General features: G+C 39.8%; 1 long non-coding RNA gene across 1 annotated transcript in view; it reads right to left on the bottom strand.

Moving 5' to 3' along the window:
• Window positions 1–11,941, bottom strand: part of LOC126094901 (uncharacterized) — a 43,943-nt gene extending 32,002 nt beyond the window's left edge. The window contains exons 1-2 of the long non-coding RNA XR_007521893.1: window positions 11,827–11,941; window positions 10,546–11,369 (exon numbers count right to left, since the gene is read on the bottom strand). This is a non-coding gene — a long non-coding RNA (uncharacterized LOC126094901). The remainder of the gene's footprint in view (window positions 1–10,545; window positions 11,370–11,826) is intronic.
• Between the last annotated feature and the right edge of the window lie 5,684 nt (window positions 11,942–17,625).

Genomic DNA, 17,625 nt, shown 5'->3' with positions numbered 1-17,625 from the left:
AACTGAATCACGTGCTCTGCCACAGTTTCAACTACCTCTTGTCATGCACTGAAATGAGGGCTGTCCTAACCACTATCATTTCCACCCTTCCCACAGTGGTATTCTGCCATTTACCAAAACTACACAATATCCTCATCCATCCATACACAACTTCAGCTCGCAACTTCTTGCCTCAGGGCACATATCATTGTAATATACCTATATGCAAGACCTGTCCCATACATCGTCCTGCCACCACCTACTCCAGACCGGATACAAGCATCACCTATCCCATCACAGGCAGAGCAACCTGTGAAACCAGTCATGTTATCTACAAGCTAAGCTGCGACCACTGTGCTTGTTCTATGTGGGCCTAGCATCCAACAATCTGTCCGTGCGAATGTGCATGGTCACCAAGGAACAGTGGCCAACGCAGATGAGAACACTCTCTGCAGTATATCCTATGTTCCCGTAACCCTCCTGACCTCAGCCTTCATTAGCCATTGTCCTCCACCCTCCTACCGCCTTCCCTGCTCCCACTCCAGCACATTGACGATGGCCTTTTTGGCTGAAAGCTTAAATGTTTGGCAGTCTTTTTGTCCTGCCTATCTGCAGCTCAACATCTGCACTGTATGGGTGAGTAGCAATCTGTATTTTGCGTAATTCTGTCATTAATCCATCCCAGATTTTCCACTGTTTGGTATATTAAAATGACAATTACAGAAGGAATTAATGCTGAGGAAACCGATAAATGCAGTATTGAAGCTTACAGTAATATCAATCATGTTGGGGAAAAGTAGACTAATGATGCTCTTCCTGAGTTTCAAAAAAATGGTTCAAATGGCTGTGAGCACAATGAGACTTAAACTTGTGAGGTCATCAGTCGCCTAGAACTTAGAACTAATTAAACCTAACTAACCTAAGGACATCACACACATCCATGCCCGAGGCAGGATTCGAGAGTGCCACCTTAACGGTCGCTCGGCTCCAGACAGTAGCGCCTAGAACTGCACAGCCACTCTGGCCGGCTGAGTTTCAAGGTGATGCAGTTGTGTGAAAGAGTAAACTATGTTAGTGTGTCATTCTTCTGCCAACTGGGGCTCAATTTATAGATGCATGTGATGCTTTCAAATCATTTTTGTGGTTACATTGGCTTATGAGAGAACTTAGAGCCATTGATGGGCCTTCTGTTCTTAACTTACAATTAGTTGTACAAAGTACACACCATAAACTTTCAGATTTATAATGTAGTAGTAAGACAGAGCTTTCAAAACGAAATTTTCAATTGTAAAAGATTTCCAGGGGCAAATCTGGTTTTAGAGTTGCTGACAATTTCAAAGGTAGCATAAGTAGGCAATGGTTGACTAAAACTGGTGAAAGAAATGCAAGACAAATGGGTAGCTTTTAAAGATGAAATAGTGAGATAACAGAGAATCAAATAAGCAAAAAGACATAGTTCAGTAGAAATCCTTGGTTAACGTATTAGTTATTGAAGATAAGTAACACAAGGAGAAAATGTAAAAATGCAACAAATGAATCAGACAAAAGGAATTACAGATATCTAAAAAATGAAATTGATATGAAGTGCAAATTGCCAAAACACCAATGGCTGGATGAGAAATGCAACGTTACAGAAGCATGCATGACTATGGGAAACATAGACACTGTCTATAGGAAAAGTAGAGAGATCTTCATAGAAAAGGGAATCACTGTCAGCAAATTTAGAGCTCAGGTGGCAAGAACATACTAAACAAAGAATGGAATATTGAAAGTTGAAATGTATATGTAGACTAAGGAAAAGAAACTCGAAGACAGAAGAACTTATATAAAGAGAAGCACAAATAGATGAAGATGACGTGGGAGATACAATTCTACGAGTGAATTTGACAAAACACTGAAAACGTCAAAACAAGGTCACTCAGAATTACTGAGGTCCTTGAGGGAACCAGTTGTAATTTTTTCTCCTGTCTACGTAAGTATGTAGTTCTCAATTCATTCGAGCAGTCAATCATTCATAATAAGAAACACAGTCGTAACTCAGTCACTCTAAATGATTCACAAATTTTACTTGTTAGAATGAAATCAGGCGATGATTCTTCTTCTCTGCTGGCTCGTGCTTTGCGGCAGTCTGTAGGAATAAAATGCCTCATATTTTTGGGAGCATTGTATAATCAGTCTGGAAACCTCAGATCAAGCGGTTATTTGGCTTTGATGAAGTTTAACCTTCTGAAGAAGTAATGGAGCTCTTGGATTATTAAATGCAGTTTCGTATCCAGTCTTTCAGAAGTTCCCTTCTGATTAACAACTACACAATATATCGATGAATGTAATTAATTCTCAAATGTCAATTAATGTAAATTGTTACACACCTTTTGTATGAAGGAGCAATATGTATATATATATATATATATATATATATATATATATATATATATAATAGAGGGAAACATTCCACGTGGGAAAAATATATTTAAAAAGAAAGGTGATGAGACTTACCAAACAAAAGCGCTGGCAGGTCGATAGACACACAAACAAACACAAACATACACACAAAATTCTAGCTTTCGCAACCAACGGTTGCCTCGTCAGGAAAGAGGGAAGGAGAAGGAAAGACAAAAGGATATGGGTTTTAAGGGAGAGGGTAAGGAGTCATTCCAATCCCGGGAGCGGAAAGACTTACCTTAGGGGGAAAAAAGGACAGGTATACACTTGCACACACACACACACACACACACACACACACACACACACACATATCCATCCACACATACACAGACACAAGCAGACATTTGTAAAGGCAAAGAGTTTGGGCGGAGATGTCAGTCGGGACGGAAGTACAGAGGCAAAAGTGATGTTGAAAGACAGGTGAGGTATGAGCAGCGGCAGATTTAAATTAGAAATTAGCGGAGATTGAGGCCTGGCGGATAGCGAGAAGAGAGGATATGCTGAAGGGCAAGTTCCCATCTCCGGAGTTCTGACAGGTTGGTGTTAGTGGGAAGTATCCAGATAACCCGGACAGTGTAACACTGCGCCAAGATGTGCTGGCCATGCACCAAGGCATGTTTAGCCACAGGGTGATCCTCATTACCAACAAACACTGTCTGCCTGTGTCCATTCATGCGAATGGACAGTTTGTTGCTGGTCATTCCCACATAGAATGCATCACAGTGTAGGCAGGTCAGTTGGTGGATCACGTGGGTGCTTTCACACGTGGCTCTGCCTTTGATTGTGTACACCTTCCGGGTTACGGGACTGGAGTAGGTGGTGGTGGGAGGGTGCATGGGACAGGTTTTACACCGGGGGCGGTTACAAGGGTAGGAGCCAGAGGGTAGGGAAGGTGGTTTGGGGATTTCATAGGGATGAACTAAGAGGTTACGTAGGTTAGGTGGACGGCGGAAAGACACTCTTGGTGGAGTGGGGAGGATTTCATGAAGGATGGATCTCATTTCAGGGCAGGATTTGAGGAAGTCGTATCCCTGCTGGAGAGCCACATTCAGAATCTGATCCAGTCCCGGAAAGTATCCTGTCACAAGTGGGGCACTTTTGTGGTTCTTCTGTGGGAGGTTCTGGGTTTGAGAGGATGAGGAAGTGGCTCTGGTTATTTGCTTCTGTACCAGGTCTGGAGGGTAGTTGCGGGACGCGAAAGCTGTTGTCAGGTTGTTGGTGTAATGCTTCAGGGATCCCGGACTGGAGCAGATTCGTTTGCCATGAAGACCTAGGCTGTAGGGAAGGGACCGTTTATGTGGAATGGGATTTAGAGTAGGACCAGGTGAATCTGATGGAACCAAAGGAGTTGAGGTTGGAGAGGAAATTCTGGAGTTCTTCTTCACTGTGAGTCCAGATCATGAAGATGTCATCAATAAATCTGTACCAAACTTTAGGTTGGCAGGCCTGGGTAACCATGAAGGCTTCCTCTAAGCGACCCATGAATAGGTTGGCGTACGAGGGGGCCATCCTGGTACCCATGGCTGTTCCCTTTAATTGTTGGTATGTCTGGTCTTCAAAAGTGAAGAAGTTGTGGGTCAGGATGAAGCTGGCAAAGGTAATGAGGAAAGAGGTTTTAGGTAGGGTGGCAGGTGATCGGCATGAAAGGAAGTGCTCCATCGCAGCGAGGCCCTGGACGTGCGGGGTATTTGTGTATAAGGAAGTGGCATCAATGGTTACAAGGATGGTTTCTGGGGGTAACGGATTGGGTAAGGATTCCAGGCGTTTGAGAAAGTGGTTGGTGTCTTTGATGAAGGATGGGAGACTGCATGTAATGGGTTGAAGGTGTTGATCTACATAGGCAGAGATACGTTCTGTGGGGGCTTGGTAACCAGCTACAATGGGGCGGCCGGGATGATTGGGTTTGTGAATTTTAGGAAGAAGGTAGAAGGTAGGGGTGCGGGGTGTCGGTGGGGTCAGGAGGTTGATGGAGTCAGGTGAAAGGTTTTGTAGGGGGCCTAAGGTTCTGAGGATTCCTTGAAGCTCTGCCTGGACATCAGGAATGGGATTACCTTGGCAAACTTTGTATGTGGTGTTGTCTGAAAGCTGACGCAGTCCCTCAGCCACATACTCCCGACGATCAAGTACCACGGTCGTGGAACCCTTGTCCGCCGGAAGAATGACGATGGATCGGTCAGCCTTCAGATCACGGGTAGCCTGGGCTTCAGCAGTGGTGATGTTGGGAGTAGGATTAAGGTTTTTTAAGAAGGATTGAGAGGCAAGGCTGGAAGTCAGAAATTCCTGGAAGGTTTGGAGAGGGTGATTTTGAGGAAGAGGAGGTGGGTTCCGCTGTGACGGAGGACGGAACTGTTCCAGGCAGGGTTCAATTTGGATAGTGTCTTGGGGAGTTGGATCATTAGGGGTAGGATTAGGATCATTTTTCTTCGTGGCAAAGTGATACTTCCAGCAGAGAGTACGAGTGTAGGACAGTAAATCTTTGACGAGGGCTGTTTGGTTGAATCTGGGAGTGGGGCTGAAGGTGAGGCCTTTGGATAGGACAGAGGTTTCGGATTGGGAGAGAGGTTTGGAGGAAAGGTTAACTACTGAATTAGGGTGTTGTGGTACCAGATTGCGGTGAATGGAATTTTGAGGTTTTGGAGGGAGTGGAGCTGGAAGTGGGAGATTGAGTAGATGGGAGAGACTGGGTTTGTGTGCAATGAGAGGTGGTTGAGGTTTGCTGGAAAGGTTGTGAAGGGTAGAGTGAGTTGCCTTTCCGGAGGTAGAGAGAGAGAGAGAGAGAGAGAGAGAGAGAGAGAGAGAGAGAGAGAGAGAGAGAGAGATTACAATTCTTCAAACAATGCTCAGGCTAATCGGCACGAAGACAATCTCTGAAGCTTTTTTCTAACAACCACCAGAGAGAGTTCTACAAATAATAAGTATGCACTCATGGCTTAGCTATTGTCTGAAACTACTTTGCACATGGATTCTGCAAGTATGAAGATAGAAAATTAGTAAACGTCATTCAAGGGTAGAATTGTATCAGAATAATTCATCGAATATAAAGAGATATTACACAGTCATGACAAAACTCATTCTACCTGGTACACCAAGATATAAGAGACAGACAAATTACTGTTACTGCTGGACTTTAAGAATATTGTAATCATTCAAATCCCAAAGAAAGCAGTTGCTGATCGGTGTGAATATTATTGAACTAGTATATTACTGAACTAGTATTATTAAACCATGGCTGCTAAATAAGTACACAAATTATTTACAGAATCATGGAAGATGGTGGAAATTAATCAGTTTGGGTTCCAGGGAAATGCAGGAACATACAGGGCAGTAAATACTGTATCATCAATTTTAGGTTAATACATTTGTATATTTAGAGAAAGCTTTTGACAATGTTGACAGGAATATAAATACAGGAATCATACTGTGTTGTAAGGCAGCAGAAGTGAAATACAGGGAGTAGTTGCTTATCTACAACTAATATTGACATCAGACTGTAGTTATATATGTTGAAGGGCATCAAAGGAAAGTAGTAGCTGAGATAGTAGTGAGAAAGTGTTAACCTCTCCCCAATGTTTTTCAATATGTACATCAAGCAAGCTGTACAGGAAACCAAGGAGGATTTCACACAACACATTAAGCTTCAAGGAGACGAAATAAAAACTTTTTGAGGCCTGCTAACAACACTGTAAAGACAGCAAAGGAAATAGAAGAACAGTTGAATGGAATAGACAGTGATTTGGAAAGAGATTATAACATTAATATCAACAGTAGCAAAATAAGGGTAATGGCATGCAGTCGAATTATATCAAGTAATGCTGAAGAAATTAGATTAGGAGATTATGCATTAAAAGTAGTTGGTGAGTTTTGCTATTTGGGCAGAAAAATAATTCATGACTGCATAAGTATGGAAGATGCAAAATGCAAACTGGCAATAGGAAGAAAAGCATTTCTGAGAAAGAGAAATTTGTTAATATCCAACATAAACTTAAGTGGTATGAAGCATTTTCTGAAGATATTTGTCTAGAGTATAGCCTTGTGTGGAAATGAAATTTGATGATAAACATTTCAAACAAGGAAAGAACAGAAGCTTTTGAAATGAGTTGTTACAGAAGGATGCTGGACACTAGGTGAATCGATCAAGTAACTAATGAGGTATTGAATCAAAATGGGGGAAAAAGAAATTTGTGGCACAATTCGACCAAAAGAACGCATCTGAACCACCAGCCAATCTCCAACTAATGGTGAAAATGACCGTACAAATTTTAAACAACTGATCCTTGGATGTGGCATCAAATTGCTGCTTTAAGGCAGCTCATGTATCACTAGCTGTTTCCTTTTTCATTACCGCTGATACACTTCATAAATAATAGCACATGTTGTCATACACACAGTATCAATGTTTGCCTTAGGAAACTGATTCAAACTGTTCCTTATGCTTTATTACTTTTATTTCTGCAGCACCTTCTTTGATTTGCTGGAGATTCAGTAATGTCTTGTCAATGAAATTCATAACACCTGCATGGTAAATGAATACCTTCCTTTTCCAGCCTCACCAGTCAAATTCTTGGAGTAATGATTTATGTACCTTATAAAGCAACGTATCCATTTCTGCAGACCTTGATCTGAGTGTACACTGTACAATCACAAGTTACTTTCTGAATGCAAATCTTTTAACCTAAAACACAGCTGTTAATGTTTCTAACCTCAAAATTCAACTGACAGTGCTCTAAACTCATTTGTCGACACTTTAACATCAACTTGCAACTGTATTTTCTAGCATGCTTAAAATTTTTCTTTTTAACACTTAACTGTACTAAATACAGTTTAGAAGATTTGCCAACAACAGTTCACTGAAACTGGACCCATAACCTGTTAAGCAGAATAGTTTCCAGACTAACAGTAGTTTGCAGACAGTAGTTTTACACAGAACATTTACTCTCAATCATAAATTGTACCAGAATAAACTGAAAATTACACAGAGAGATGCTTTTCTCATCAGTAACTGCTATTGACCTTCCTCATTAACACTTTTCTGCAGACGAAAAAGACTTGCATTTATTGTTCACTATTATTTTAGTGCTACAATTTTGTTCGTGTGTTTGATTGTATTGATAATTTAACTTTTTAATGGTGTTTGTTGTGTCATGAAGCAGAATAGTACCAGTATTAAAAAACTTACAAGTTCAGTTACAATAGTGTGGTAGAAAGAAAGAAAAACACACCATTGTTAAGTTCTAATAGTTCCCTTGTCATGTGAATATTCCCATGACATGGTACTGAATTCTTAAAAAAATACACATTTTTATGTTGTTATTCTGTTGGTAAAATTTATCAGTATGTTATAATTACGGACTAATATCCATAACAATTATTTGCTGCAGAAGTTTTGAACACATTCTGAGTCTGAATATAATAAATTTCTTTAAAATAAATATAATAAATTTCTTTAAAACAGGAAAGCTTGTAACCACAAATAAGTACATATTTAGGAAGCATCACTCAAGACAAACCCAGCTCACCTTTTTTTCACGATACCATATAAACCATCGGTGGAGGACAACAGGCAGATTCCATATTCCTAGCTTTCCCGAAAGTGTTCACTGCACACTGTTGATAAAGTTCAGAGCATGTGGATAAGGTTCCTGGACATGTAAGTGGTTTGAAGACTTCTTAGATAATAGATGCCAGAGTGTTGTCATTGACAGTGGGTGTTCATCAGAGACAAGTGTATTACCACAAGTGCCACACGGAAATGTGATAGGACCACTGTTACTCTATATTCACATAAATGATCTGACTGACAGGCTGCACAGCAATTGCAATTTATTGCCGTTACCTGATGATGTTTTGCTCTATGGAAAAGTGTTGTCGTTGAGTGACTGTAGCAGCAGACAATGTGACCTGGACAGAACTTCTAGGTGGTGTGATTAACTGCAACTTGCTATAATGGCAGAAAAATGTAGGTTAATACAGGTGACTAGGAAAAGCAATACTGCAACATTCAAATACACCATTAGTAGTGTGCTGCTTGACATAATCACATCACTCAAATATCTAGGCATAACATTGCAAAGTAATAAGAAATGGAATGGGCGTACCAGACTGGCAGTAGGAAAGGCAAATGCTCAGCATTGTTCGATTGGAAAAATTTTGGGAAAGTGTAGCTGACCTATAAAGTAGGGAATATGAAAGTATTTGTGAGATTAATAGTATTATATCTTAACAATGTTTCAACATTACCTAGAAAGTCATTGGTGTTATTCTAGTTCTGTTTCTGTCGAAAAAAAGGATCTTGCATCAAATTTCTTGTGTGAGTTACTTTAATGTTTTTAATGAATAAAATAACAATTTTACATGTTTATTCAAAAAGATGGAAGAGATTTAAAACTACGAAATATAGGAACATGACTCCAACGTTCCTGGAAAGAGAAAATTCAAATTTTTATGTATTCAATGTGAGCACCATGTGTTACACGACAAATATCAAAATGGTGGCCCACTGCCTGCCACACACAAAGCAGCTCGTATCTTGTTATCAAATTCACAGCTTCAACAATGCGATGTCACAGACTTTCAAGGGTGTCAGACAAAAGGGGGGGGGGGGGGATAAAAAGTGGTCTTTTGGTCTTTTACATAACCTCAGACATAGAAGTCAAATCTGGAGACCTGGGAGGTCACTGGTGATGTTCATCTTCTGCTCCTCTTCTTCCAGTCCAACACATGGAATGGTGACATTGAGATAACATTGGATGTACTTAGAGAAATGAGACGGGGTACCATCTTGCATGAAGATGAAGTCATTTGAATCACCTTCATGTTGAGGAAATAAACAGTTTTGATGCAAGTCTAGTTCTAGAATTCAAAATTTAAACTGTTGTATGTCCAGAAACATTGGAATTATGTTGCTACTGTTTGTAACTTGGAAGATATAAATGTCTGAAATTTGTTTCTTGATTTTGAATAGCCCTGTCTTTTAATCAGCTGATGATTTAACACCCATGATTGTTCCCACTGCCAATTAGCAAATGGTTCAAATGGCTCCGAGTACCATGCGACTTAACTTCTGAGGTCATCAGTCCCCTAGAACTTAGAACTACCTAAACCTAACTAACCTAAGGACATCACACGCATCCATGCCCGAGGCAGGATTCAAACATGCAACCGTAGCGACTGCGCGGTTCCAGACTGTAGTGCCTGGCCACCCCGGCCGGCGCCAAATAACACTTAACATAGAAGTTACCTGGTAATACCGACGAATGGTGTCCTTCATCCACTGTCACATGTAGCTGCTAACATGTATTCACATTTTAGGAGCTTTGTTTTAATCTTGACATTATTGCAAAAATGAAATAATGTCTCCACTCCTTGTAACAGTAGCCATGAAATGTGACTTGGAACAGCATGTAGTTTAAGATACATGTGTATTAATGTGATAAAACTAACAACATTCAAATACTTAATACTACTATAGCTATGGGGCTTTCACCCCACAGTAGGAATGCTTAGTACCGTACTGCACTTAACTCTGCAACCGTGACGTTTCATATGCATGTTGCCTAATGCAGGTGCATAAGAGCAGAGAGATGATGTCTCTGTAGAAACCCAACACAGCTTCTTACCATGATCAACAGCAGCAAAACAAACAAACACACACACACACACACACACACACACACACACACACACACAAACAGTATTTCTCAGGTATTATCTTCAAAGCTATACTCTTTTTTGTGCAAAACAATGCCATAAGATGGGATGGACAGACATAAAGAAATAATTAGAGGGAGTAAGGATTACATGTTTGACTGACAAAGGCCTACCTCGATTGATGCAACTGAAGAGCGACTTTCATGCGGGCTGTTGCAGGACTCAAACCTGTAAAGAGCCAACAAGCTAAAAGGATGCTCCAAGACTGAACTCAGTGTAATTCTCAAGGAAACTTAGGGCCAATGAGAGCCAGTCCCATACTGATTGTGCTTGAGCAAATGATTGCACAAATGCTTCTGCTGTCTTCCCAAGATAGCTCTTAGATACAAAGTACACTTAATGTGATATTTCATCTCTTAATATTGGATTCTGGGACACCTCCCATCTCGTTCGTAAAATATTATAGACACTGACCTCATAGACTATAAAATTTTTCTTGTCATCTCATCAGTAGTGCCAATGGATTATTATGACCATTCATTTACATTCACTTTAAATTTTCATGTGACTACAACTCACAATGTTAAGGCTGGCATCTTTCTTCATTGTCAACAGAAATATACAACATAACACTAATTTTACATTTTTACCTCTGACCACATCTCACAAAATTATGACTGCTATCATTCTTTATTTTCAACAGTGTTATACATATTTTCACAAAATATGTCAATATTTTACCACTACATTGTATCACTTTGGGCATAATTGTGTGAAATCTGGTTTTGGAGAAAGGGATTCAGTTTTCTTAGTTCTCCTGACCCAACAGTCTATACTTGCTACTCGACACATTTTCTTACCGCTATTTCGACACCATTTACAATAAATATATATGTAACACAAGATTATTAATAGACATAAAATAGTGGATCCTGAGTATCCCCTGTGGAATACTTGTCCATAGACCATCCTTTGAAGTCTTCATTTGTTGGTAATTTCCTCTTGCAGTTCATCAGTTATATGCCCAGCAACTTTAATAAGAGTTGGCCAACTGGAGAAGTATGTCGTAAAGGTAGTATTGCAGGTATTCCTGAGAGTTGCAGCTTCTATAATACAACAGTCTATTTACATCATTGGCCTATTTGAGTTTGGACTCAGTTCCAGTGTTTTGCAAAAAAATGTTAATGAATTAAGGATGAGTCCACCTTTTTGTAAGCACACAAATTATTGTTTTACTTCATCACCCAAACATGGTTCACCTCAGTTGTAGCATCCTCAGTGGGTATATTATTATTTTCCTGAAAATACATACATACAAGATCTTTTTAGGTTATGGAATATGATGCATCAGATTACGTTGTCATTTAAATCATATGTGCACTTTAGATTTTATTTTACACTGAGTGTGTCATGTGCCTGCACAGCAAAATAAGCCACAAGTCTAAATCAGAACACAAGACATCTGCATACATGAGGCATGATAGAAAACCGTCTGCATTAATTTTATCGTCCGATCTTTAATTTGTATATTTTGGTGAAATTAATGGCATATGTTCGTTTCTGTCCTTGCCGCTATCGTATTTTCCAAGTTCTTAGCTGTGACAAGTTTGTTTTATATATCAAACGCGATTTCGTGTAATTGATCTGGACCTGTGGACATCGACAACGATTTTTTGAAGCTTTGGTAAAGAGAACTATTTCGAGTGGTTTCTACATTCATGGGTTCTGTTTTGCATTTTGATAGTATTTACTCACGTTTTCTCCTGTTCGTTTGCAAATACTACGTCCTGTTACTTCACAGCAGCTTGGACACACCCATTTGACATTTCCCTGTACAAAGTTACGTCTCTGATGCGCTTCCGACTGTGGTTCATCGTTTGTCTAATGTATTGCTTCTCTTTGACGCCGCGAACTTTGAAATGTCGTCCTTCAAAAAATGGTTCAAATTAGAGATGGGCAAACTGAAACACGTAATTGTTTCGAAACAAATGAAACAGTACAATGTAATGTTCCGACACGTTGTTTCGAAACAGTGAAACAGTTTGTGTTTTGTATTCTAATAAAGCTACACATTTTATCATCTTGAATGTCTACTGTGTAAGTATGTCCATATAAACACAAATGAGGTGCGAGAGCGCTAATCATGTCGCAGAAAGTATGAAACTATCACTTAGGCGTCTTGGCAGTTTCGTATTTCCTGCAGCAAATGCGCTGCTTTCGTGTCGCGTGACTTTCATACTTTTCAGTTGGCTGAGGACAGCCATAGCTGAAGACAGAAGAACCACCACGAACGGAACTGGAGGTGGGAGCAAACTGCAGAAACACACATTCCGTTAGTATGGGTATTATACCCATCCTGCTAATTTCCATCTACACAAAGGGAATCATTGTGGATAATAGGCACAGTGACTATAGACTCACAAATAACGCCAAATAATTCGAATAAATAACAAAATATAACAGAAATTTTTTTGTCTTTCAAGGTGTTTCGAAACGTTACTATAAATTCACCATGCTTCCCAGCCCTTCCCGTACACCATTACACTATCAGTGATTTGTCAAACAGATTGCTTGCAATTATACCTACATCAAATATATGTATATGTCAAATAACTGTCACTCTACGCCTTTTTTTATTCAAAATGTTGTAGGCTTACTTGCGTTTCTTAATATGATTACTGTACATGAACAGAGAAGCGTATGTTATAAAAAAAGTGTAATTTAACTGAATGATTTTCACATATTTATTATTTTGAATGTGAATAGTATGTGTTGTTTTATTGTTTGGTTAGTGTTTATAAAGCAGATGTTACGCCATTTCGAAACAGGACATTCAGCTAGAAACGAAGCCTTATTTTCGGATATCTTAAGCTTCATGCTATTGTTTGTCAAAAAGATTTCGACACTCTTGAAAGAGGTTCATGAGGTGGTATGTTGTGTTTCAGTACCTGTGCCGAGCCCGAATCTCGTCCGACACAGAGTGGAATGAAACATCACTGTTTCGATACAATTAGTCCGTTCCAGGCACAGGTGGACTGATACAGCCTTATTTTGAAACAACGATACAGTTTCCGTGTCTGGCTTGAGATCGAATCTGGTCTGAGACGGGGGCGGAATGAAACACCACTGTTTCGAAGCAGTGAACGACAACCGTTCCGAAACACTGAAACAGTTCCATGTATCGACACACTGTATCGAAACATAGAAACAGTGGCCAAGTCTAGTTCAAATGGCTCTGAGCGCTATGGGACTTAACACCTGAGGTCATCAGTTCCCTAGAACTTAGAACTACTTAAACCTAACTAACCTGAGGACATCACGCACATCCACGCCCGAGGGAGGATTCGAACCTGCGACCGTAGCGATCGCGCGATTCCAGACTGTAGCGGTTAGAACCGCTCGGTCACAAAGGCGGCGTCGTCCTTCAGTACACGCAGCTGGTCTCTCAGACCCTTGCGGTTTCTATCTTTCTGACTTTGCATTTAGCTGTATGTTATGGAGGAAAGCGTTATTAAATGAAAAAATATCATTAAATATCAGTTCAGCATTTAGCTGTATGTTATGGAGGAAAGCCTTATTAAATGAAGTAATATCATTAAAAATCAGTTCAGTAAATATATTTAAAGGATAAATTTAATATTTTGGTCAAAAATATATACACAAATGGAGATACATAAAATTTAGCTGTTATCAAAATAATGGATGTATTCAGTCAGATATTTTGTCGATACAGTCTTGGCACACAGTAACAGAATGTTCAAGGCAAATGTATTCCTTGCAGTTCTTACAAATATATCTTGTTTTTCTGTTTTTGCTTCTGCAGTCCACACACCGTCCTCGTGAAATCGCAGTTGACTCCACTTCACAAATTTTCACACTGCAAAGCTCTCCAATTCTTTCAGTTATCTTCCTTGGCAATGTTTGTGACATTACTCTTTGCTGAAGATGATCATGCAGAAGCGCAAATAAAGCTGCCTCAAAAACTCTCTTCTTCTGAGTTGTTCTTTCTGATTTGAGTTGGAAATAATAGCAGCATTTATCGCAGCTGTATGTTCATGATGCGATAAAAAACAACCATAGGACATCTTGTGTGTCTAGCTACATTGTATGTTGCACTCATTCCGTCTACAACGTCAACTCCGCCCTTAGTAAGGTTATAGAAAGTGATAATTTCTTGTTTTTTATCATTCCCTGTATTTTCGTCAATATTTCCATTGTGGTGCATCGTTGACAGTAGTGATGCCACTCTATTTCGTTTCGGCTCTTAAGAGACTAAGATGCAATTTTTCTGAAACCCAAACATAGATGACTTTTCTTGTCGTATTTTAGTGTTAATAAATCGCCTTGGGACTTATCTCTTGTTCTTCCTCAGGGTACCAAAGATGGTCGTCTTCTTCTTAATCAATGTGTTTGCAAGCCCGTAACTTGTAAAATAATTCTCGCAAGTTATGTTGTGGCCTGTATTCAGGATAGGTTGGCAAAGTCTCTGAACAAGTTCAACTGGTCTTTTGTCCTGTCTGTAAGGGCCTTCATGCTGTTGCGCACCATATACCTCCATGTTGAATGTGTAAAACATTCTGGCATCCACTACTGCAAAAATCTTTACTCCATACTTGTTTTTGCTTATTTGGCATGTAATGTCGGAATCTGCATCTTCCACGGAATGCTTCTAGTTTTTAATCAGCTGTCACTGAAAAGAGCGACTTGATGTGATCGACAGGCATACTAGAGACACTGCCCAACACATCTGTGCAAAGCTTCATCGGATTTTCACTGTTTCGCGACGTATCGTACCTTACTTTCTTAGCAGCCCTCCTATACTGGATAGACAAAACGACGTTAACATTTTCATGGCCAGAACATTCAACGTTAACCACACATGTGGTAGATTGGTTTGATGCAGCTCTCCACGTGTTCTGTGCGAGCCTCTTCAGCTCTACATAACTACTGCAACCCACACCCAGTTAAACTTGCATAACAGTTTTCAAGCCTTGGTCTCCCTTCTTCCTCTACAGTTCTTAATCCCCACACTTGCCTCTGTTGCTAATCTGAATTATTGATGCCACAGGATGTTTCGTATCAATCCATCCCTTCTTTTAGTGAACCTGTGATACAGATTTCTGTTTTCCCCTAACTCGCTTCAGAATGTCCTCATCAGCCATCATATCTAACCATCTAATCGTTACAATTCTTCTGTAGCGCTTCACTGCAAAACTTTTACACTCTTCTTTTGTCAACTGTTTTTTGTCAATGTTTCACTTTAGTACAAAGCTACCCTCCATGCACAGTCCTTCAGAAAGGACTTATTAACATTTACATTTATAGTCAGTATTAACATATGCTCTTTTCCGGAATTGATTTTCTTTGTCTAGCCAGTCTACATTTTATATCCTCTCTAGTTTGGCTGGACATCGTTTTATAGTTTTGTAATCATCCATACATATTTCAGCACTGTGTGCTATATTCAGTGGAGTTCTTCTAGTTTTCTTCTGAAAAATTATTCTATGTTATCCTCTTGTGTAGCTTATATGAACTGCTGTCTCAAAGATATTTACATATACTAAGGACGATTACTGGGTGTCAAATATTTTAGATTTGTCTACATGTAGCATATAGTGAAAACACATTACACTGAGTTGAGACATTATATGTGGTTCACTCAAGCAATGTTTAAAATTTAAAATATGACACCACAGCCAAAGATCCAACGGATAGTAGTTTGTATCCCTTGTTTGTTTAGTAGTTAATCTGTTCACTTAATTTTTACACTTCCTATAGCGCGACATTTTGAATGCTACAAGTTCCTTGTCCTACAGTTGTGCTGCTGTTTTTTGTTATCAAAAACATTGTTTCGTTCCAAACCTAGAATTTGAGGAACGTTTTGTGCAAATCTAGCCTGATTTTTGACACCAGCGAATTTCTCCTTCAATTTGATCGCTAAAATGTTGCTATTATGGTTTACACCATTCTTCATTAGTACGTATTTAATTTGTACATCCTTGACTAGACTGTTGAGTATCCTGAACATATACTATTTTTTCCTACTTTCAGTCGGAAGGGTAATGTCGTAATCGAGTAGTGGCGCTGATTCATATCCTCTATGCTCATTCACCTTTCTTTTGAAATCTGTAAAAACCACCGAGTATGACGAACCAGAGCACTGAATGACTTTTTGTTTCAGATTAATCCAGAACATACGATACCAACTCTTTCGTCAAACAGGTGGTGCTATTTTCCACTGGGAGAGCTTCAGGTTGTTGATTCTGAAAAATAGGAGGAAAACATGACATTGAATGTTTGGTTATGTCATGGACGTGTGCTCGAATATAATGATCTTCACCATAAGAATTAGCAAGGATTACAAAAATATCGGTCACGTGAAACCCAACCGAATTGGTACGCCACTTCGGCGTCAACGTAATTAGCTGTCCGGTGGGAGGGTCAGGCCACAAGTAAACGGAGGTAATATTTCAAACACCATTCACAATTAAATAAGAAAGTTCAATAAACATTTATTTTCAAAGGTTACATTACACACTACTAATAATGAAATTATTTAGATCTTGATTGCAGCCGTGCGGCTCCCCCCGTCGGAGGTTCGCGTCCTACCTCGGGCATGGGTGTGTGTGTGTGTGTGTGTGTTGTCCTTAGCTCAAGTTAGATTAAGTAGTGTGTAAGTCTAGGGATCGATGACCTGAGCAGTTTGTTCCCATAGGAATTTACCACAAATTTCCAGTTTTCTTGTTTGTAAACTTTTTCCAAAAGAATACAAAATCAAATATAGAACAAGTATCTTTAAATAGGCTTCATCGCAGACAGTTACAACCTAGCGGATTCAATGGCCATAACAGATCACCCAACAGGACCCAAAGGCGTGGGTAGAAGGGCAGTTACATTCAAATCACCACAACAGACTAACAACTAAGATTACGTTTCAAACTTAAACAGCGCACCAGCAAAAATTTTTTGAAGCAGAAAGCTAAAACATTTTAAAATCTTAAACCATGGCATCGTAGAAAAAGCATGTAAATATTAAAATATTCTGGGTACTGGGCTTGGATTGGCATTAACGGCCATAAATACAACGACGTAAAAAAATCGCAACAACAAGGAGGAGTTGCGCGACACAAACGAAAGTTGGTGGGTGTGTTTCTACAGCTCAAAGATGACGTCTATTCAGATTCCGCGGCAGTCGCACAAAGTGCCGCTACTAGTGCTACTACGAGGAAGCAAAAAATGGTTCAAATGACTCTAAGCACTATGGGACTGAACATCTGAGGTCATCAGTCCACTAGACTTACAACTACTTAAACCTAACTAACCTAAGGACATCACACACATCCATGCCCGAGGCAGGATTTGAACCCGCTACTGTAGCAGCCGCGTGGTTCCGGACTGAAGCGCCTAGAAACGCTCGGCCACAACGGCCAGCCGAGGAAGGAAATTAGGTTTGCTTTAAATACACGTTGAAACGGTTGTGAGCGTTAGTTACCTTTGAGACAGGACGTGGTGAGCTGATGTTAGTCAAGAATCCCTTAAAGGCGTCAGAGACGC

This window comes from Schistocerca cancellata, chromosome 8 (genome assembly GCF_023864275.1).
Source record: "Schistocerca cancellata isolate TAMUIC-IGC-003103 chromosome 8, iqSchCanc2.1, whole genome shotgun sequence".
NCBI classification, from domain to species: Eukaryota; Metazoa; Arthropoda; class Insecta; order Orthoptera; family Acrididae; genus Schistocerca; species Schistocerca cancellata.
This window is presented reverse-complemented; position numbering and strand designations above follow the sequence as displayed.